Genomic DNA, 24,347 nt, shown 5'->3' with positions numbered 1-24,347 from the left:
AACTGAGTGTATGTCCCAGGGATGTCTATATGCATGAAGAAGATTTCAGAAAGCACAACACTAATTTTGTTTTTAGGATTTTAATGCTATTAATTTCTCACTCTAAGCAATTCTATTATATTACCTAGGTTTAATAAAACTAGAAGCCTTTCAATGTTTGTTATTTCTGCACAGTATTGAAAATGCTTCTACTATCTAAAGACAAACAGTTGTTGGCCACACAATCTTTCCCTGTGTGAGACCCGTACTATATCTCAATCTGTCGTAGTTGGCACAGAAGAGGGGAAAAAAAATGATAAGCATCCTGCCCCAAGCTGCCATTAACAAAGTTAAAACTTGTTATGATGTTCCCACAAACCTTAGCTTCTTCCTTGAACTAAAACTTTCCTAGTTCCTCCCAACTTTCCTTGCAACTCAGAAGACCTTATATGAGTTCCTTTCCTTCCTCTCTACTTTGTCAGCATATTACAGGCATTGTAAAAATCACACAAATCTTTCACTAGTACATGAAACACACCTTCACATCCTTGATGCTGAATGGGAGTTGGGGGGGGAATTGCTTGTTCCATAATTAGTTCTACCAACACTGTTAACAAAATTTGATGCTTTTAATTTCATAATCACATTTCTGTTATGGCATTAATTCTATGGTTTTTCTTAGTGATGGCTATAATCTAATGCAGGGGTCGGCAACCTGAAAAAGGAAAAGAGCCACTGGGAACCGGTTCCATCACACATAAAAAAAAGTGGGAATCGCGTGCGTGCGTCCATGCACGCGCATGCGCAAAAAACATTTTGCGCATGCGCAAAACGGGTTTTTCTTGCGTATCCGCGGACGCACGCGGTTGCCATTTTTTTTATGTGTGATGGAACCGGTTCCCGGTTGCACGACGGCGACGGCCCGTTTGCAGAACTACTGCCTTCGGCAGCCTGCAAACGTGCCGCGACAGCTTTCCCAAAGAGCGGCGCCGCTGCCCGTTCGCGCGGAGGTGTGTGCGCACCTCTCCAAAGGTTTGGGGAGGTGCGCACGCACCTCCGCTCGTTCGGAGAGGTGCGCGCGCACCTCTCGGAATGGGCAGCGGTGCCGCTTGTTGGGAAAGCTGCCGCAGCCCGTTTGCAGAGCTGCTGCTTTCGGCAGCCTGCAAACGTGCCGCGGCAGCTTTCCCAAAGAGTGGCGCCGCTGCCCGTTCGCGCGGAGGTGCGTGCGCACCTCTCCAAAGGTTTGGGGAGGTGTGCGCGCACCTCCACTCGTTCAGAGAGGTGCGCACGCACCTCTCGAAATGGGCAGCGGCGCCGCTTGTTGGGAAAGATGCCACGGCCTGTTTGCAGAGCTGCCGCTTTCGGCAGCCTGCAAACGTGCCACGGCAGCTTTCCCAACAAGCGGTGCCGCTGCCCATTCCGAGAGGTGCGCGCGCACCTCTTCAAAGGTTTGGGGAGGTGCGCGCGCACCTCCGCCCATTCGGAGAGGTGCGCATGCACCTCTCCAAACGGGCGGTGCCACTCTCCATTTGGAGAGGTGCGTGCACACCACTGCCCGTTCGAAGAGGTGCGCGTGCACCGGGCGGCTGGGAGCCGCAGGTTGCCGACCCGTGATCTAGTGATTTCTTTCACATGTTTCACATATCAAATGGAAAAAAACACTACTATGGTCCGGTGACTACAAAGTAATTTGAACTAAGGCAAAATAATCAAACAACCTATGTTGATAATGTTAAGTATTATTCTCAACCACCAACCAAAAGGGAATTACTTCAGAGTATCATTACTACATACTATGGTATGAGTGATAATATTCTATAGACTAGGACTTTTCAACCTTTTCACTCATTGTACCACTTTTAGGATATGGCAATATCCAAGTACCACCAGTTGCCTAACAAGGTGTCAAAAACTTAATCACCCGAAAAAAAAAGGAACAAAGTGATAAAGTACAGGTAGTCCTCGACTTACAACAGTTCGCTTAGTGACTGTTCTAAGTTAAATGGGACTGAAAAAAGTGCCCCCCAAGCCACAGCCGAGCAAGACACCTGCCTGCCCGCCCAGCGGTGCTCTTCCTCCTGTCCGAGATTTTCATTGTTGTGAGCATTTCTGCTGAGGATTGGCAGCAGGGGTTGGGTGGGAGGGTGTTTGGTTTTTATTCTGCTGGGTGGTTGCAGCAGATTTTGGTCACTTCACATGACCCTGGGAAGCTGTGACTGTCATAAATATGAATCAGTTGCCAAGCATCTGAATGTAAATCACAAGACCCTGGAGATGCTGCAACATTCCAGCTGATCGGCACTTCTTCTGGGCTCAGCAGAAACGCCAGGATCAGTGCTGCTTTCCAGGTGTTTGTTTTTTCTTCAAGGCTTAGCAGAAGCACCAGGATCAGCGCCGAGCTCCAGCTGGAGCCTGGCGCTGATCCTGGCACTTCCACTGAGCCCTGACAGCCCCGAAGAAGCGCCAATCATCTGGAAAGCAGCAGTGATCCTGGCGCTTCCACTCAGCCCTGACAGCCCTGCAGCTCCAGCTGTCTCTCGCTCAGGCTTGTGCGGTGCTACCACTGGTTCAGCTCATTCCCCTCCCCTGCCATCACTTTTCTAGGATGGTTGCATACCACCTGCCAGGTGCTAATGTACCACAGGTGGTACCTGTACCACTGGTTGAAAAGCCCTGCTATAGACAATAATTTAAATTAAATTAAAGCATTAATATGCAGGAACTGAAACAGGAAAAAATATTCAAACACTTTAAAAACTAGCAAGCCCCTATATTTTTTGTTTTGCTGTGAACATTGAAGACCACAAAGCATTTATGGCTTTTGACAAGGATGCATAGAACAAAGATATCTGCCATAATATTAGGCCAAATAACTTAGCAAAGACCAAGATTCTGCTTTAACTTAAACTAGCAATCTTACTGAATTGGTGGATGTTTTCTAGCAACATTTTAAAACTAAATCAGTGACTTTATTTAAAAATGCTTTACTCTAAAACTCAGTTTTTCTCACAAAGTCACACTGGTACTATCAAAATATATTTATTTAAAAGGTAAATGTAAAGGTTCCCCCGCACATGCGTGCTAGTCGTTTCCAACTCTAGGGGCTCATCTCCGTTTCAAAGCCGAAGAGCCAGCGCTTGTCCGAGGACGTCTCCGTGGTCATGTGGCCGGCATGACTGGACACCAAAGGCACACAGAACGCTGTTACCTTCCCACCGTAGTGGTCCCTATTTTTCTACTTGCATTTTTACGTGCTTTCGAACTGCTAGGTTGGCAGAAGCTGGGACGAGTAACAGGCGCTCACTCTGTTACGCAGCACTCAGGATTCGACCTGCCAAACTGCCGACCTTCTAATCGACAGGCTCAGCGTCCTAACCCACTGAGCCACCGCGTCCCGTTATATTTATTTACATTTACATAATTTATTCATAGAACCTATTCCTTATTAAACATGCATAGAATGCTAGAATGCTAAATGCACCATTTGAAGTGCCATTGGGTATTTCTTTTTTTAAAAAAATAAAATTATTAGAAGCTGGACATTACAAAACAGTTACGTTGGAGCAGAAAGTTGTAGTACCATTTAAAATAACCTTTCCCCATGTAACTGTTAGCCCTCTTTATGGCTTCCACTCAAGAACTAATAACTGCAATTATGGAAAAGGTTCATAACGGTAATATTGGAAGAAAATATGTTTTAAATAGAAAAGAATTTTATGTAGCTCAGGATTGAACTGTGGAGTCCTTGGTGCTCTCTGAACTTGGGTTATTTACTTGCAGATGTCTCATTATACAACTAGGTCACATTGTCAGTGCTATGGGGACAAGACACAATGCAAAAGCTAAGAAGGAAACAAAAAGACCAGAACACATCCTCACCAGAAGACTACATTTAGATAAGCAGGAATTAACATGAGACAAACAATCAAGCAGAAAGCAATACCCCAATCAAGGAACTACCAGGAAAACTGTACCTCCACCAACAGTGGCAGGTCAAGCTAATATATATAAACAGGGAGGAAAACCCACACTCACTAGCACTGATGTTACCGAGTGAGGTAATGAAACATCTGCAAGCAAGCAAGCAAGCTCAGAGAGCACCAAAGACTCTACAAAAGAAGATTTAATTATGCACAACGTAATTTCCCCACCATCCAACATTTTAGCATTTTGTTTAGTCTGCTTTTTAATGCTGGTGACAGGTGCAATCCACTAAGCAAATTCTCAATCAATTGCATGCATATTAGTGTGCAAACTGCCCCCATATTGAAAACTGCTGAATATTCAAATAAGGTGAAATAAATAGTGGTATGTTGAAAAACAATGCACTAAACCTATCTGGTTAAAGAACCTCAACCTCTGAGAAGGAATCTGACCAGAATGGATTTGTAAATACATACAGTTACAGAAGTATTTGTTCTTGTACAATTCTAAACTATAACAACCAGGCCTCCTTCTCCAAAAAAGGCACCTTTTTATTCCCAGGAGAGAAACCTGCTTCAGTCTGGGCCATTCCAGAAAGAAGTAAGCTTGTCCCTGGATTGTACCACCTCAGATCACAGATGAGAGCTGATATTGTCTTAAAAGAAAATACTCCCCATCTATAAGAACAACCTGGGTATCAATGAGGACTCCAAGCATACGGAAATATTCTGTTGTCAAAAAGCATTCAGGCTCTTTAGAATTTTAAAAATTCTCCATTTGCTATCTGAAAAGATGAACTGCTTCAAAGAACAGATAAAACAATTTCCCTGAAGATGTGGGAGCAAGAGACAAGAAGGAAGAATGGAAGCAGTAGAAGAAGGGAAGCGGTAGACATACTTCACACTTGGAGCCAAGATTATGTTGAGCAAGATTTATGCTGGGACTGACTAGTAATGGATACTTCTGTTGTTTTCATGGTTGCCTTGTGTAGGTACAATTTTTCCACTCCCTGTAGCTTTAATACGAGGCACACTAAGCTGCATCTAATGTAGGTCTTGAAGGTATTAAAGGCAGCTGGACTCCTCTTTTAGTTCAGCCAGCTCTAGATGTTTTTTTAGATGGTGGTAAGGAAGGAGTTTGCTTGATATGCCTGTACAACCATTAAGTGAAAATAACAAAAAAGTTTAAAAAATGACAATATTGTTAGAAGCTGGGAATAAAAGCATAATCTGTAAGATGAGAGAAGGGAAAGGGAAAGGAGAGGTTATGAGTCAGATTTACTGAGTCAGAGGATCTCTGGGACTACACCAAGGTGCCTGCATTTTATTTTCTAGCCTTTACTCAAGGGGAGTTCATGCAGGCATAAAGTCCTTCATTGTTCTTGAAGTCAGCTCACACACAAGGGTTCCAGTTTTCACAGAGTGTGCTGAAACATCATTACCAAACCACCCTCAGGAAGAACAGCAGCTGCAGAACTCAAGAGAACAGTCAGCCTTCAATGCAGGTTAATTGCAGTGTTGTTGCACACAATCAGCCAACTCAAGTGACCTAAACTGAACATATTAGACCAGACATGTCAAACACAAGGCCCGGGGGCCGGATGCGGCCCACGAAGTGGTTTCATGTGGCCCGCAAAGCCATCCTGGAAACAGTGAGGGAACAGCCCCCACTGCCTTGGCCCTGGCCCAGAGACCCTCCTTCTGCCAGAAACCCTCATATCTGTCCCACTCCTGCCCAGGCCCCCATAGGCACCCTTGATGCGAACGATGTAGAGCTGGCCATGCCCACCCAGTAGGCCATACACACTAGCCACGCCCACCCAGTAGGCCAGGCCACACCCACCCGGCCCCTTGAGGGCAACCGCAATGCTGATGCGGCCCTCAATGAAATTGAGTTTGACACCCCTGTATTAGACTAATCACAGTTGGAAAGTTATTTAAGCCTAAGACTAAACCTTGCAGTAAGCCAACAAGCAGCGTAATTCTACACTGAAGGCAACTATATCCTAGTTTGCAACTCCTGAAGTCAGTTCTGCAAAGTTAGCAAGTTTAAACAATTTATTATCCTTCTGCTAGTTGTGGAAAAGGGCAGAGGGCTATACAAGATGCCAGAAACTACTCTCACCCAACTGTTTTGCAATAGTTTTCAGCCAACCTTCTCTTAATTATTGTAGGGATTGAACTGGGGCACTATGCATCAAATGCTGTTTGTCTCAGTGGGTAAGCCTGCTGGTTGGAAAATAGCTGCTACCACTGTCAAGATTTATTTATCCCCTGATGATCTGCAAATCTACAGTACATGTAATATTTTAAATATCTTAGAGCACTTAGAAGTTTTCCACACTGAGAAACATTACTTTCTACTTATGAAGGAAGAAAAACAGTCTGGAGTAAGTATACCCATCCTCATTCTGTCTCTTCAAATGTGGCATTCATTCATTCATTCATTCATTCATTCATTCATTCATTCATTCATATATTTGTAAAGTCACACATTCATTTAGGCTAGCAGAGAGCTTGTACAGTTTATTATTCACTGACATGTCCAAAATTCTTTATTGAATTTGATGCTACTTATCTCCTTTTGTTCCATCAACCTAGCCACAATTAAGAAAACCATTTTGTTTTAGCTTTTAACCTCCTAAGTGTGAATGAAATTCTTGAAGACCTGAGAACTGGAAACACAGTTGAGTAGCCCACAGCAGGTGGCAGCATCTATCTAACCTTGACTGATTTCAATAAAATTAAATAGGTTTTGACCTAGTGGTACTTGAATAAGATCCTACCTGAAAAACTCAAGATTTTAGGCTGGATTGAGTCATAAACTCATCCCAGAATAAGGCAATGGCAAACTATTTCTATATATTATTCATAAGAAAAAAACACAGATATATCCATATGGTTGCCAGGAGTTCATGGAGGTTAATTTTTTAAATCCAAACATATTTAGTTTCTTCTCACTGAATTGAACAGTTTTTGTGGGACATAAGATTTTTACTTATTCTATGCCAGGAACTTCATAGATTAAAAGCAGGCTAGAAATATGGAGAAGAAACAGAATGTTCTTATCTGAAGAGGTTCACAATATCAATTCCAACTTTGCAGAAAGCAATTGAAGTTGGAGAAGAAAGGAGGAAAAATGAGTGAGGTATGAACAGTGATTATTGCGTATATTTGGATTCATTTTAACTGGAACAAGAAAAGAGAGAAGATAGCAACACAGATACTCTGGAATAGTTACAACAGGTGGATTACAGATGAGACAGAACAATGTGGCAGAATTTGGGCCTGAGACGAATGGATAACATCATTTTGGCTGCAGATAACAAGTGCCATTTTAAAACCCTTCTTTATCTAAAACAAGCAAGCCAACAAAATCCTCCTGCAATTCTTAAACAAATTGCACAATAAAGAGAACATTTCCAAATGAGCCTATCTGCTATAACAGGTGCAAATGAGAACACTGAAAACTCTTCCCTTCCCCTCATGTAGTCTAAAATGGCACACACCACTTACACCGCATCTGTCAGAATCCATTTATATTACTTTCATAAATGTACCGTATGTTTAAAACATTATCCCCCCATATGGATTCTGCCATCTCCCGAGGAAGGAGGAGCATATGTGGATTCAGCCTGCCTTAGGTTATTTCAAAGACCAAGGAAACCTTTTGAACTGGGGGGATCAAAAGGGAGGGTTAGAGAAAAAAGGTATCTGGCTTGTGTTTTCTTTTAATTCTGGAGAGGAAGAAGGCAATAACCATAAAGATTTGAAGTTCCTTTTTTCCCCACAAAAGGGATGACACGAAGTAGAAGGATGGGGGCTGACCAAATGGGGTTGAGGGAAGGGGGGTTGAACCGGGTACCCTTTATAAAATTTCAGTTTGTAAAACAATACTAAGTCCTGTCTTGTATTCCCACAACCAAGCATGTCCTAGTAAAGATTCCTTTTGGACTAGCACTGACTCCAAGAGTTTTTGTCTTCCTAAGACGTGGTTTGGGGTGGGTCCTGACAGCATCCTTTCCTTCCCTCAAGCAGCAGACTCATTCAATACCTGCTGCCTATAAGACTGCATGAACTGTAAATGAAATGACACCGAGTACTCCACCACTAAAGCAACCAAAGCATTTGGTTTTATTTGGTGACCAAATCACTCAAATAATACTAAGAAAAATCTCCTGAATCTAAAATGTTGAAACCACACTGTCCCAAAGGTGCTTTTTGCAAAGGCAAATGGACTTTATAAAAAGTCCACTTGCCTTTGGTAAAAGCACCTTTGAGATAACCATGGCATGGACGACTGAGAATCTCCATAGTCATTCAAACCACCTGATAATACTTTAGAAACTGACCTTAAATTCTACAGGGATGTCACTGCATGTCTGTTTAAGGTAGTGAAGGCATACGCATTAAATTAATGCAGCTTTCCCTCCATTTGATTGGCATTTTATTTACTCAAAAGGCAATGTTCTAAGGACAACAGATGGTCTTACCTGTATAGGTCCATGTCTGCAGGAAATAAATGTTTCCCTAGCACAGCTGGAACAAACCTGTTTCTTTAAATATAGTAGCCTTGTACATAAAAAGGTAATAATCTCATGGCAATTGTACTGACCTTTCAGTTTGTATATCATGTTCCATCTGTCTTGCTAATATGCTGTTATAATCTTGAGTGTATAAGCCCTAATTTTAGTTTGTCAATATTTGTGTTTCCCTTAACATCTCTGAACGTTAGCTCTAAATCTATGTCTAAAATCAGGTTTGCTTTGCTTGGGAGAGGGAAAAAAGAAAGAGAGTCTTCCTGTAACCCATTGTTTCCTACTTTGAATGAACATTGTGCTGGGTTTTCTACAGACAGAGAAGCAAATATATAGCTGGTGCTTCTTGATTCTAAAAGTGTTTGAAATAGAGATAGAACAGATTGCTTAAGCCATCAAATTCAACTTTCTGCTCAACACAGGAATACAATTTAAAGCACCCCAGTTCAGAGGTCCAGCTTTCACCTGAACACATTATATGAAGGAGAGTCTAATACCACTCTGAATAATTGATTCCAATATCAAACTGCTTTTTTACTCTTCTAATATTCATTTAAAACCTGTCTCCCTATTACTTAAATCTACTATTTTGTGTCATGTACTTCGGAATGAGACAAACAGATCTTGATTTCCTGATACATGATAGGCTTTCTTTTATTCCAAATGTACTACCATAACTCTCCTTGGTCATCTTTTCTCTAAATTAAACATCCAGCTCCATTAAAAAAATTTTTCAAAGTTTATAGTCCCCTAAACATTTTCACTATCTTTGTCTTAAGCCTAGGCCAATTTCATTGAATCCTTTATATTTAAGGAAGCACTGAATGTAATGCGTAAGTCTGACAATGCAGAAAAGAATGCAATTATTACTTCTTAAGATCTGGAGTACACGGGCCTGTTCTTTCAGCCCATTCATTACAACATATCAAGATGGTTGTAAATTTTAATTCTGTCTTGTAATGTAACAGTTATCCATAACCATTTTCTATCCATTGCCAATTTTAATAAGCATTCTATTTACCTCTTCATTAACAAAAATGCTGAACACTCAGGACTGATCCTTGTGCACCTCACCTATTACCTCTTTCCAATCTGATGAACATCCATTGATGAACATTCTTTGAATATTAATTTAAACCCATTGGGAATCCACATAACTCTCATGCCATCGGTGAATATTTAACTTAATTTCTCAAATGTTTTATTCTACTTTATCTCAGTCAAGTTTCAACAAGCACAAATTGGCATGCAAAATTCTTCTATCTCCCTTCCCAGTAATCATTCCAGTAATTCATCAAATAGGTAAAAAGGGAAGGTCAACATTTTCAAAATCTTTAACATCTACTCACATCTCTGAATCTTAAATGTTATGTTAAAGGTTTTTTGTAATTATACATGAAATAAAATTTACTATTTTCTTTGCAATTGTTACCATTGGTGTTATCTTTATTTTTAGCGTGGGTTTAAAAAATTAATAAAAATTGTAAATGATCAGAGATACTTTTTAATTGTTTCATATACAGTATGTATTACCGTAGTTTCCGGCGTATAAGACTACTTTTTAACCCATGAAAATCTTCTCAAAAGTCAGGGGTCGTCTTATACGCCGGGTGCTGAAAATTTAGGGACAGGGCTGGCTGGAAAACCTGGAGCGGATCTCCCATTTAGTCTGCACAGGGAAAGCGGGACCAATTGGAGAAGAAGCTGCAGTCTATGATTTTTTACAGGCTGGGGTCTGGGCGTCTATTCTTCTAAAGTTGAAGAGCAACTGTAGTATATCCCAACTTGAAAGGCAGGTGGGGAAGGCAGCAGCAAAGAGCAGCGGCTTAGCTCTAAGGACAATTTGACTCAGGAACTGGGTGAGCTGGCTGGAAAACCTGGAGCGGATCTCCCATTTGGTCTTTTTTTTTTTTAAATCCCATTTATATCCTGCCCTTCTCCGAATACTCAGGGTGGCTTACAATTTAAAGCACAAATCAATGTGCTTAGCAATAGCCTTCATTCTGTGTATATGCCTGTTTATTAGGGCTTTCAACCCCCCCCCAAGCAGCATTATTACAAAGTCAGCTTATTGCCCCCAACAATCTGGGTCCTCATTTTACCTACCTTGGAAGGATGGAAAGCTGAGTCAACCTTGAGCCTGGTGGGATGCGAACCTGCACTAATTGCAGGCAGCTTGTGTTACTTAAGGCTCTGCGCAGGGAAAGCTTTAGAGTGAATTAGGAAAAGTGAAAAAGTGAATTAGGAAAATAGGGAATGGTTGCTGGAATCAGGGGCTGCCACAAAGAAGAGGGAGTCAAGCTATTCTCCAAAGCACCTGAAAGCAGGACAAGAAGTAATGAATGGAAACTAGTCAAGGAGAGAAGCAACCTAGAACTAAGGAGAAACTTCCTGACAGTTAGAACAATTAACAGTGGAACAACCTGCCTCCAGAAGTGGTGAATGCTCCAACACTGGAAGTTTTTAGAAGAGACTGGACAGCCATTTGTCTGAAATGGTATAGGGTTTCCTGCCTTAGCAGGGGGTTGGACTAGATGACCTCCAAGGTCCCCTACAACTTCTTCTCCTTCTCCTTCTCCTTCTCCTTCTCATTATTATTATTATTATTATTATTATTATTATTATTATTATTATTATTATTATTATTATTATTATTATTATTGTTTAATCCACTTGCACTGTTTTATGTTTACATGTTTGATGACAAACAGCCTTATGTTTATAAGTGACAGTTTTCCTACTAAGCACCTGCATGTCATAAGCATTTGAATTAAAATTACCATATTAAAATCAAATCTGATGTTTTTTAATTTGGTGTGCGTTGGAAGAGGGGTAGTCTTATACGGCGAGTATAGCCCAAACCCTATAATTTAACAGGAAATGTAGGGGGTCGTCTTATACGCCCAGTCGTCTTATACGCCGGAAAATACAGTAGTCATAACTACTTATAATTAAGTTTAAAGCTCAATTAGCCTCTACTAAAGTTTATTGGTGGCTTATCTGTCAATTTTATGGATTAATTAAAGATTAATCTGATACATTTATATCTTGCCTTCTAGAAAGCTGTGTACAAAAGAACAGCAATAGAAGCTCCTAGTGAGATTCATAAACTAGAAAAGAGTAATGTCCATGGATAGTTTACCTGTATGGAATTAATTCATTCAGATATCGCAGATCCTCACAACAATACTGTATTTAAGATGGAGAAAAGATAGTTATTCAGCATTTTTCCAGGATTATTTTGCACATAGACAAAAGGTGTCTGCTATTTTTTGTGTTGCAATGTTTTGTTTTATTTTTTGGCTACCTCTGAGCTGCTGCTTGGAATTAACAAGGGAAAAGGATGTTTTATAGCAGTTCTTAAATACTTGGATTCTTAATGGCCACCTAACATGTTTCATATTGTTATATTTTGTTATAAGCTACTTAGCAACCTGTTGTTTACGAGAGGGGCATATGGCACAAAATCTGAGAATGTACTTCTTATCTGGGCCTACAAATAGCAGAATGTGTAAGTGGTCTAACTTGGGGTTCTTCAACTTCTAGAATTCAGGCTGGAAGTATCTACAATGCAGGTCTGGGTGCATGGGGATCTTTTTTTGTTCCCCAATTAGAACCAGTCAACATAGGAAACAGTTCCAAAATAGGAATGTGCTAGTTGTTGTTAGTTGCGAAGTCGTGTCCGACCCATCGCGACCCTATGGACAATGTTCCTCCAGGCCTTCCTGTCCTCTACCATCTTCTGGAGTCCAGTTAAGCTCACGCCTACTGCTTCAGTGACTCCATCCAGCCACCTCATTCTCTGTCGTCCCCTTCTTCTATTGCCCTCAATCTTTCCCAGCATTAGGCTCTTCTCCAGTGAGTCCTTCCTCCTCATTAGGTGGCCAAAGTATTTGAGTTTTAGCTTCAGGATCTGGCCTTCTAAAGAGCAGTCAGGGTTGATCTCCTCTAGGACTGACCGGTTTGATCGCCTTGCAGTCCAAGGGACTCGCAGGAGTCTTCTCCAGCACCAGAGTTCAAAGGCCTCAATTCTTTTGCGCTCAGCCTTTCTTATGGTCCAACTTTCACTGCCATACATTGCAACTGGGAAGACCATAGCCTTGACTATACGCACTTTTGTTGACAGGGTGATGTCTCTGCTTTTTAGTGTGCTGTCTAGATTTGCCATGGCTTTCCTCCCTAGGAGCGTCTTTTAATTTCTTGACTACAGTCCCCATCTGCAGTGATCTTGGAGCCCAGGAAAATAAAATCTGTCACTACCTCCATTTCTTCCCCATCTATTTGCCAGGAATTAAGAGGGCCGGATGCCATGATCTTAGTTTTCTTAATGTTTAGTTTCAACCCAACTTTTGCACTCTCCTTCTTCACTCGCAACAAGAGACTCTTCAGTTCCTCTTCACTTTCTGCCATTAGAGTGGTATCATCTGCATATCTTAGGTTGTTGATATTTCTTCCAGCAATCTTAATTCCAACTTTTGATTCATCTAGCCCTGCCTTTCTCATGATGTGCTCTGCATATAAGTTAAATAGGCAAGGCGACAGTATACAGCCTTGCCGGACTCCTTTCCCAATTTTGAACCAATCAGTGGTTCCGTGTCCAGTTCTCACTGTTGCTTCTTGGCCCGCATATAGGTTTCTCAAGAGACAAATAAGATGTTCTGGTACTCCCATCTCTTTAAGAACTTGCCACAGTTTGTTATGACCCACACAATCAAAGGCTTTAGCATAGTCAATGAAGCAGATGTTTTTCTGGAACTCTCTAGCTTTTTCCATGATCCAGCGTATGTTGGCAATTTGATCTCTAGTTCCTCTGCCTCTTCGAAATCCTGCCTGTACTTCTGGTAGTTCTCGATCCACATACTGCTGGAGTCTAGCTTGTAGGATTTTAAGCATAACTTTACTAGCATGAGAAATGAGTGCAATGGTGCGATAGTTTGAACATTCTTTGGCACTGCCTTTCTTTGGAATTGGAATGTAAACTGATCTTTTCCAATCCTGTGGCCACTGTTGAGTTTTCCAAATTTGCTGGCAAATTGAGTGTAGCACTTTTACTGCATCGTCTTTTAAGATTTTGAATAGCTCAGCTGGAATACTGTCACCTCCACTAGCTTTGTTGTTGCTCAGCTTTTCTAAGGCCCACTTCACTTCACATTCTAGGATGTCTGGCTCGAGGTCAGTGACCACCTCATTGTGATTATCAGGGACGTTAAGCTCATTCTTGTATAGTTCTTCTGTGTAATTTTGCCATCTCTTCTTAATCTCTTCTGCCTCTGTTAGGTCCCTGCCATTTTGGTCCTTTATCATGCCCATTTTTGCATTGAACGTTCCCTTCATCTCTCCAATTTTCTTGAAAAGATCTCTGGTCCTCCCTATTCTATTGTTTTCTTCTATTTCTTTGCACTGTTCATTTAAGAAGTCATTCTTATCTCTTCTAGCTATTCTCTGGAATTCTGCATTCAATTGGGCGTATCTTTCTTTTTCTCCCTTGCCTTTTGCTTCCCTCCTTTCCTCAGCTATTTGCAAAGCTTCCTCAGACAGCCATTTTGCTTTCTTGCATTTCTTTTTCTTTGGGATGGTTTTGGTTGCTACCTCTTGTACAATGTTGCGAACCTCTGTCCATAGTTCTTCAGGCACCCTGTCTATCAGATCTAATTCCTTAAATCTATTTGTCACCTCTACTGTATATTCAACAGGGATATGATTTAATTCATACCTGACTGGCCTAGTGCTTTTCCCTACTTTCTTCAGTTTAAGCTTAAACTTTGCAACAAGAAGCTCATGGTCTGAGCCACAGTCAGCTCCTGGTCTTGTTTTTATTGACTGTATAGAGCTTCTCCATCTTTGGCTGCAGAGTACATAGTCAATCTGATTTCTGTGTTGACCGTCTGGTGATGTCCATGTGTAGAGCCGTCTCTTGGGTTGTTGGAAAAGGGTGTTTGCTATGACCATCGTATTCTCTTGACAAAATTCTATCAGCCTGTGCCCTGCTTCATTTTGTACTCCAAGGCCAAACTTGCCTGTTATTCCGGTTATCTTTTGGCTTCCTACTTTAGCATTCCAATCCCCCATGATGATAAGGACATCATTTTTTGGTGTTAGTTCTATAAGGTGCTGTAGGGCTTCATAGAACCGGTCAATTTCATCCTCTTCAGCACCGGTGGCTGGGGCATAGACTTGGACTACTGTGATATTGAATGGTTTGCCTTGGATTCGAACTGAGATCATTCTGTCATTTTGAGGATTGTATCCCAGTATTGCTTTTCCTACTCTTTTATTGACTATGAAGGCTACTCCATTTCTTCTGAGGGATTCTTGCCCGCAGTAGTATACCTGATGGTCATCTGAATTAAATTCACCCATTCCTGTCCATTTTAGTTCGCTGATACCTAAGATGTCGATGTTTAGTCTTGTCATCTCTTCTTTGACCACGTCCAGCTTTCCTTGATTCATGGATCTTACATTCCAGGTTCCTATGGAGAAAAAATCTTTACAGCATCGGACTTTCCTTTCACCACCAGACATATCCACAGCTGAGCGTCCTTTCGGCTTTGGCCCAGTCGCTTCATTCTTTCTGGCGCTACTAGTACTAGCCCTCTGCTCTTCCCCAGTAGCATATTGGACGCCTTCCGACCTGAGGGGCTCATCTTTCAGCGTCATATCGTTTTGCCTTTTGGTACTGTCCATAGGGTTTTCATGGCAAAGATACTGGAGTGGGTTGCCATTTCCTTCTCCAGTGGATCACGTTTTGTCAGAACTCTCTGCTATGACCTGTCCGTCTTGGGTGGCCCTGCACGGCATAGCTCATAGCTTCATTGAATTACGCAAGCCCCTTCGCCACGACAAGGCAGTAATCCATGAAGGGGAATGTGCTAGTAGTTCAAACCATTTCAAGGATCTTCCTCTGTGTGGCCCTCAGTTGAGATTTTTTATGTACCCCAAGAGTGTTGTGCAACTTGGGGCAAGTTGTTCAAAGACAAATGAAGTAAAAAAAACTGGGCTTGTATGGGTGGCAGTGAAGCTGATGTATCACTGTTGGGGCATGGACTTTTTTTAATGGAAATTCCAGGATCATTCTAATGGTTATTACTTTGCCCAGGTTAGCAAAAACTTTTGATGTCTCCAGAATCCATAATTTCAGCCATCATACTTCTTCTTACAATGGACTTTACATAAATACTGTAACATAATTGCTGTTGCTAATTAGGGGTGGTACCATTTTAATGCGGGCCAGTGGAAAACAGGGTAGGCATTCATAATGGGAGGTAAACTGAGGTAGTAAAGCAGAGGGCTGATTACCTGGATATGAAAATATTTATAGTGCTTCAGCAAAACCATACCGGATACATATGGTATGATTATTTATCTCCACCTTCTTTCTTTTGGAAACAGACTATGTTATGAACAACTAGGGACTATACGAGGTTCTCAAGCATAGATTCTGCTCATCCTTGTTTTTATTGACTCATGCTTCAGAATCAATAAAAACATGATCTGTTAATTGGTTAGTGGTTTCATTCCCTGGTTTCTTCCACAATCCAAAGCTAGAATCCCATGGTTGCACGTAACATTAAGCTTGTCTATCTAAAGAGCAAATTGCTTGTTGACTTCACCCTGTTTCCAGCAACATTAGAGACACATGGTTCCTTCACCACCAAGCTATGAATGCAGATTGTGTGAAGAACCCATAAATGTGTTTAATATATATTATGCTAGCACTGATGATGTCACATAGTTGGTTAATGAAATGTTTGCAAGCAATCATCAAGGGCTCCACATACTATTCTCATATCTCTTCCCTTCAGACACATTTTACTAAAAGATGTACCAAGCCGTTATTAACCTATAAGCATAGTGAGGCCATCTCATGAGTGCCGCAGGGTCCTAGAGGTGAAGATGCTCACCTCATACTCAGGAGACTGAGAGTTCAATCCTAGCAGCAACAGATGTTTCTCTATCAGGGTGCAAAGAGAAACTATCTGCTGCAAAATCTGCATAGGCATCAGGAAGGACATCCGGCCAGTAAATGCTCAGCTCCATTCAGTCCACCTTGATACAAGGGATTAGATTAGAGGGTTGTAAAATGAAAAATAATAATGAGGCCATCTCAGCCTTGCCTATAAAAAAGACTGAGATGAGGAATGCTGCACACACATATCAAAGGGTGTTTCTTTTAAGTGATGTTTCTACTCTGCAGTACAATGGTGGGTTTTATTCTGATTCTGCATGGAAGTGTAATATGAAATTAAGCTCTAACAGAAGATCCAGTGGTGTCAGCACTCTTTACAGGATTAAATGCATTTTTAAAGGAAAAGTGTAATTCTATCTTGTTTAACTCAAGCTGTGATTGGACCACAAGTTTTGTGCCAAACTCTAGGAGAGTCAAGATGTCAGCCTGCATTAGGTAAATCTTATTTGATCTACTACAGTACCCTCAGAGTTGTTTTGCTTAATTAGCCAATTAAAGAATACCCCAAACCTGCACACATTAGTCACAATCCCTTACTCATTAATAGGGTTTGTGAAATGGCGGCAAAAATGTGTTTTCTGCCACAGCTTAGCTGAGTTGGCATAAGAGAATCAACCAAGAGGTTTGGGAAATTCTCTTTGCATTTCTCACAAGCTTACTCTGAGGTTTTAAAGCAGCAACTTGACAGACTGTCAAATAAAGTGTCCAAAATAAGTAACATTTATTTAAGTTATTGTGGATGAAAAAAAAATCTACTGTAGCTTCCAACAGTACATCTGATCCAATCAACACAAGAGGGATTCAGCATGAGTAATCAATCTAGGCTAGCTTTGCCATAAACCTAGATTTATGCATAAACTTGCTAGGTTGGTTTTATAATTTTGCTTGAAGCATGAACTCATCTATTATGGCTTATTATTATATGCAAACCAAGCCATTGTGGCATACTGATTCCTATTTCTTTATTAATGCAATATGGCACCTAATTCCTAAAAAGGCTCTGAGCAACTTACAAAAATACAAAATTGTGGGGCTTTTATAAAGAAGCAATTGCTTACTGCTGGGAATGGTACCTACCATAATGTCAATCTCCCAACTGGGTCTTGGTGGTTTTCCAAAAGGCCCACATGGCTAGTGATGGAGCATACTACAAGGAGAGGCATAGCTACAGAATTGTTCAACAACCTAGCATATGATCTAATGGCATTGTGGTATAATGTTATGAATGAATGCACCGACAATGTTTCCTCAAATTTGACTCCTAGTGACTTCATGGATATAGTTCTTCAAAAACAGTAAAGATTGGGTTTGCATTGATCATCTTCCAGAATGTTTTTTAACTTCCAAATCTATCTTACAGCCTTCAGATTTCCTAATAGACTCTCACCCAAACACTATCCAAATCCAATTTAATGTCCAAACCTAGTATTCAAATTAGTTCCTACATAACTTTTAATTCAATCCAAATGGATCTGCATCTCATCACTGTTCCTTAGTTCATTGTCCATAAAATCTATATAGGTAATCACAACAAAATCAATGTGTTAGCTCAGGGGTGTCAAACTCAATTTCATTGAGGGCCACATCAGCATTGCGGTTGCCCTCAGGGGGCCGGGTGAGTATGGCCAGGGTGGGCGTGGCCTACTGGGTGGGCATGGCTAGAGTGTGTATGGCCTACTGGGTGGGCGTGGCCAGCTCTACATCGTTCGCATCAAGGGTGCCAATGGGGGCCTGGGCAGGAGTGGGACAGATCTGAGGGTCTCTGGCAGAAGGAGGGTCTCTGGGCCAGGGCCAAGGCAGTGGGGGCCGTTCCCTCACTGTTTCCAGGATGGCTTCGCGGGCTGCATGAAACCACTTCGCGGGCCGGATCTGGCCCCCGGGCCTTGTGTTTGACATGTCTGTGTTAGCTGAATAAGAATTATAGTAACAGATGTAAAATTTGAATTTGAAGTTTGATGAATAAATAGTGATCAGGGCTGGTCTCAGTTATTTTATTATTTACCCATCCCTTTGCATGAGTCAATATTTTTGCTCTGAAGACAGAAAGTCTTTCCATTTTGTATATAAGAGATTTTGATATATATATTCCTATCACTGACATTAGGCTAAAATAAGATCTTTGTTATAAACTATCATTTGCACACTTTTGTACATGCAATTGGCCCAAGGCCTATGTGGAATTTACTAATGAGACAACAATATGCTACTCCATAAAGGGTAAGCAAAACTTCAGTCATCTTTGAAAAGTCAATGTAACACAATCTTGTGCAAAAATTATTTCAGTTCTCAGTAACCAAAGATCTGACTTAACAGCTTTCCTGAGTGCTTTCAAACTTAATGCATAACTAATTCTGATGCTATGCACACATGCTCTTTCATAATTCCTATTCAGACACCCCCTAAATAGCTTGGATACATCTGCTAAGGCTTCCAAAGATATGTGTTAGCATCTCTCATAAGACAAGTTAGACCTGGGTTAGCATGGCCACAGACAATTAATTATATATCAGTTCTACCTGACTTCTTGTAATCTTCCATAATTATCTGGGTTGATGGTCTGGTAATATAAGTTTTGGACTTCACAGAAGGTTGTCCTGATCAAGTAAAACAAGTCTCTTAAATTGCCATTGTGATCTTGTGCACTGTGCATGATTAATCACACAGGGTACTTCCATGATTTTAGAAAAGCTGTTATGGCAGCTTAAGAAAATTTGATTTGCAGAAGTCAACAAAACATTTTCTTTCTTCAGAAGGGTTACATTCTGTGGTCACCTTGTTTATTCAAGTGGGTGAAGAGACTATAGTTATTTAAACAGGCCCGATGATGAACAGGCCAGTATTTCAATTTCACCAAGAAAGCACCCAAGGAATGACTCACTAAGGCCAAACATACATGTCAAAGTCTGGCTGGGAAATGGCCAGAGTTATTAGTCATTCATGATGTATAGCCCAACCCCAAAATTGACATTTTGCACCCAGAGAATAAGTTCATCCCCCTTTCTAGCTCATCTGAATAGCAACGAAAGAGTAGGGAATGATCTGGTTCTAGGTTTATTTTAATTAATATCTTATGCAATTCATAAGAAACAACACAGAAGAAGAAAAAAATGCATAAACATTTAATGAAACAAAAGCTCCACTCAAAATAAAACCACTGGGAACCACCGTGTAATGAAATGAGTCACACCAGGATGTGATGACTAAGTGGGAGACTAGGGAATTCCACTCCGTGTGCCAGCTTTTTAATGGGATCAATTGGCTTTCAACAGGTGATAGAAGATTCTTTCTCTTCCTCCCTCTGCCTTTCCTCAGTTCCAAGACAAATGCATTAAAAGGCAATTGTTGCTTTTAAACAAATACCCTGCAAAGCTTGATAATCACTGACAGGCTGGTTTCTAGGCGCCCCCGTAGTGTGTAGCAAGCCAGGAAATCCAAGCCAGCAGTAGTTGCCTTTGTTAACAAAGAGCTTACCAGTTGCAAAATTCCAAAACCGTGTGTCATGCAGAGAGATTTTCCAAAACACTGGATTCCACGCTGTCACTTATTCTTCTTCAGTTATGGCAACTGAGTTTCTACGGCCACTTTCTTATTTTCTCTTGAGTGTTTATTTTCAGATTATCTGCCCACCCCCACCCTAATTTCACAAGATTCATCTGGGATTCCCCTATTTTCCATCTGACATTTGCTGGTCATATTATAGAAATACTTGTACAAGCAGTCACAGAGCTGCAATACAAAGGTAGAAATTCTCACAGAACATTCACAAAGCTACATTCATCAATGTTCACATTATACTCCTTGCCAAAACTGCCAAAGCTTTATAATTTTGTTAGCCTCTCCTCCATACAGGTCAGCTTTGTGAGGTAGTCCAGACAAGAAGCACACCCATAAGCACTAGGTCTAACTTTATTGTAAGGTAACATTGACAGAAACTTGCAAGTCTAAAAGTATTACATTCTTTGAAAACATGACTAAACTGGTAAACTAGAGAAATGCTGTTGACATAGTTTACTTAGACTTCAGTAAGGCATTTGACAAAGTAGACCACAGCCTACTTTTTGATAAGATAGGAAAATATGGAATAGATAGCATCAGCACCAGATGTATTTGTAATTGGCTGACCAATCATACTCAGCACGTAATCAATGGAACTACATCTACATGGAGGGAAGCATGCAGTGGGGTACCTCAAAATTATCTTAGGCCCAGCACTCTTCAAAATCTTCATAAATGATTTAGATGAAGGGATAGAAGGGGAACTCATCAAATTTGCAGAAGACACCAAGCTTGGAGGAAATAGCCAACACAACCGAGCCTTGGTGGAGCAGTGGGCTAATGCCTCCTTAAGTAACACCAGCTGCCTGCAATTAGTGCAGGTTCGAGTCCCACCAGGCTCAAGGTTGACTCAGCCTTCCATCCTTCCGAGGTAGGTAAAATGAGGACCCAGATTGTTGGGGGCAATTAAGCTGACTTTGTAATAATGCCGCTTGGGGGTGTGTGAAAAAGCCCTAAAAAGCAGGCATATACATAAAATGAAGGCTACTGCTAAGTTTGTAAGCCGCCCTGAGTCTTCGGAGAAGGGCGGGATATATATGGAATTAAAATTTAAAAAAAATTAAAAAAAATTAGAAGATAGGCTCAAGATTCAGAAGGATATTGACAGACTTGAACATTGGGTCCTATCCAACAAAATGCAATTCAGTGGTAAGAAAAGTAAGGTGTTATACCTAGCCAAGAAAAAAGCCAAATGCACATATATAGAATAGATGGTACCTCGCTCAACAGCAGTAACTATTAGAGGGATATAAGTGTCCTAGTGGGCAACCACTTAAGTATGAGCCAGAGTATGCTGCAGCTGTGAAAGAAGCCAGTGCAATCATAGGCTGCATCAAAAGAGAGATAGTATCAAAATCACATGAAGTACTAGTACTGCTTTATATTCTGCTGGTAAGGCTACATTTAGAATATCTCATCCAGTTTTGGTCACAATACAAAAAAGATGATGAGACTCTAGAAAGAGTAACAAAGAGAGAAGAGCAACAAAGATGATTAGGGGATTATAAGCTGAAGAGTATATCTAGTCTAACAAAGAGAAGGACGAGTGGTGATATAACAGCAGTCTTTCAATACTTGAGGGTCTGTCACAGAGAAGTGGGGGTCAACCTAATCTTTAAAGCATCTGAGGCCTATCAGCCCTCTAAAGTTGTCCATCCATACTGTACAATATTGGGAGTATAATATCAATAAAATAGAACAATTGTAAATAGATGAAAATAAAAGTAACTCTATGTTTCTACAGATTCAGGGCCCTGGGTACAATTGTACTACCTGCAACAATACCAGCCAGTGTAGAAAATTCACAGCTTCTAGATAATCATCACAAAGTCAAACTGTACCAGGTCAAAACAATCTTGGAGGCATGTCAGGAAGGATAGGCTACTGTGACTGAATGGATGAATTTTGACACTTTTCTGTAAGGCAATTCAGATTGTGCTGTTCTTGAAAACCAAATAATCCTGACATGACTTTGGAACCCGATATCCTGCACTTTCCTGGGAGAAAAAAAAAAGAATGCTCCTTCACACAGTTTGGAATAATGCAGATACCATCCAAATTTTCTTTCTAGTATTATTTTCATTTCTGCCACTGGTAGAAATTAAAACCTGTTCTATGAATTAAATTATAAAGTAAAAAAACACCATATTATATTTCTTTACTATCAAGAGATTTTTCTCTTAGTGAAAAACCTTGGGAAGATGATTTGATTTTTTTGGGGGGGGGAGTGTAGGAGAGATGGGGACTTCAAAACTAAAAATAATCCAATAGTTCAGCAGAAAATAACCACAAAACATTGTTTATAAGTTCTAGGAAGATATCAAGTGAGGTGGAAAATGTACAAAACCTGGAGGCTTTGTATTAGTATACTATTATTCTTTAGATCTCATACAGCTTTCTACAGCCTCAATTCCATTAACTAAAAAGGGATATGAGAGGGTGGAAACTCTTTGGAAAGTAAATTGAAATCTAGTTTTCTTCAATGGTTTTTTTGGTGGAACAATAATCTACAATAAGGAGATATTAAATTGTAAGATGTGTCTGCATTAATAAAGTAACAGAAGAACATCTGTAAACAAGATTCATCTTGGGGCCAATTCCCCTGCTCATGGAAACTAACTTAGGGGTTATCTCCTTTGCTGAGTTGAAGTGATATCATTGCATCTTAAGAACTAGACAACTATCCCACCACAAATTCAGTTTTCCCTATTGCCAATCCCTACCCTGCTTCAACTACCTCTGTTCCCAGTTAGTCACTTAATTTCTTGTAGAGGTGCATGGAAATACCCTTAAAGACGGAATGCAAGAATCCTTAAATAAATATCAACTTAACCCTGGGAAGGAATAGAGGGTGAGAAATAAACTCAAGAAAACATAGTCTTGATTCTGTTTGGTATAAGAAGACACAGAGAGAAAAACCAAATAAACAATCAAGCAATAAACATTGTCTTAATCAAGGAACTACCAAGGATAAAACAACAACCCCACCCATGCTGACAGGGCAAGCTACTGCATATAAACAAAAAGTGAAGCCCACGCTCACTAGAATTAAGGATTATGAACTAGTTGGGTAATGAAATGTCTACAAGAAGACTCAAAGAGCACCAAAGATTCCAATGGCACATAGTTTTAACTGTTAGCTAAAGCAGGGCTTTTCAACCTTTTCACCCATTGTACCACTTTTAGGATATGGCAACATCCAACTACCACCAGTCGCCTAGCAAGGTGTCAAAAACTTGACCCCCAAAAAAGGAAAAAAGTGATGAAGTACAGGTAGTCCTCTACTTACAACAGTTTGCTTAGTGACTGTTCGAAGTTACAATGGCACTGAAAAAAGTGCCCCCCAAGCCACAGCCGAGGAAGACACCTGCCTGCCCGCCTGGCAGCGCTCTTCCTCCTGTCCAAGGTTTTCATTGTTGTGAGCATTTCTGTTGAGGATTGACAGTGGGGGTGGGGTGCAGGGGTGGGGGGGTGTTTGGTTTTTATTTCCCCGCCATCTGCTGGGTGGTTGCAGCAGGTTTTGGTCACTTCACATGACCCTGGGACACTGTGACCATCATAAATATGAATCAGTTTCCAAGCATCTGAATGTAAATCACAAGACCCTGGAGATGCTGCAATATTCCAGCTGATTGGTGCTTCTTCTGGGCTCAGAAGGGCCAGGATCAGCACCAAGCTCCAGCTGGAGTCTGGCGCTGATCCTGGTGCTTCCACTGAGCCCTGACAGCCCAGAAGAAGCGCTGATCCTGGCACTTCCACTGAGCCCTGACAGCCCTGCAGCTCCAGCCATCTCTCGCTCTGGCTTGTGCAGTGCTGCCACCGGTTCAGCTCATTCCCCTCCCCCACTACCACTTTTCTAGGATGGTCGTGTATCACCTGCCAGGTGCCAATGTACCACAGGTGGTACCCATACCACTGGTTGAAAAGCCCTGAGCTAAAGGCTCAATAGATGAAAGGGATAATAAAAACCAAACAACTTTACGCATCATTCCAGACTGCATTCCCTTCAAGAGTTGTAGAAACTTAAGAATTCAAGTATTTATTTATTGCATGCATTATCTGGCCTTTCCTAAAAAATCTCAAGATCGTTTATGTGGAAACCTCCCTTTGTTTTATCCCCATTAAAAAAAAATAGTGAGGTATGCTGGGCTGAGAGGGATGATTTGCCCCAAAGTACCCAGTGCTTCCACGCTAAGAGTGGCCTTCAGCTTACATATTCCCAGTTTTACTCATCTACTTAACCACCCCACTGCATAATACTAACATCCCTTACCCAGAAATTGTTGCTAGTCCTATCACCATCACTGCTTTGGAGAGTGGGTACATAAGGAACTCAAACACCACAAGGTTCATTTAAGTGAGTGCAATGTGCATTCCACTTACTAT

At 41.0% G+C, this 24,347-nt stretch overlaps 1 protein-coding gene across 2 annotated transcripts in view; it reads right to left on the bottom strand.

Moving 5' to 3' along the window:
* NFATC2 (nuclear factor of activated T cells 2) overlaps positions 1–24,347 on the bottom strand; it is a 156,647-nt gene that overhangs the window by 57,019 nt on the left and 75,281 nt on the right. The window lies entirely within an intron of this gene.

This window comes from Vipera berus (genome assembly GCF_964194415.1).
Source record: "Vipera berus genome assembly, chromosome: 3".
Classification (NCBI taxonomy): Eukaryota; Metazoa; Chordata; class Lepidosauria; order Squamata; family Viperidae; genus Vipera; species Vipera berus.
The sequence above is the reverse complement of the archived record's forward strand: the minus strand, read 5'-3'. Positions and strand labels throughout refer to the sequence as shown.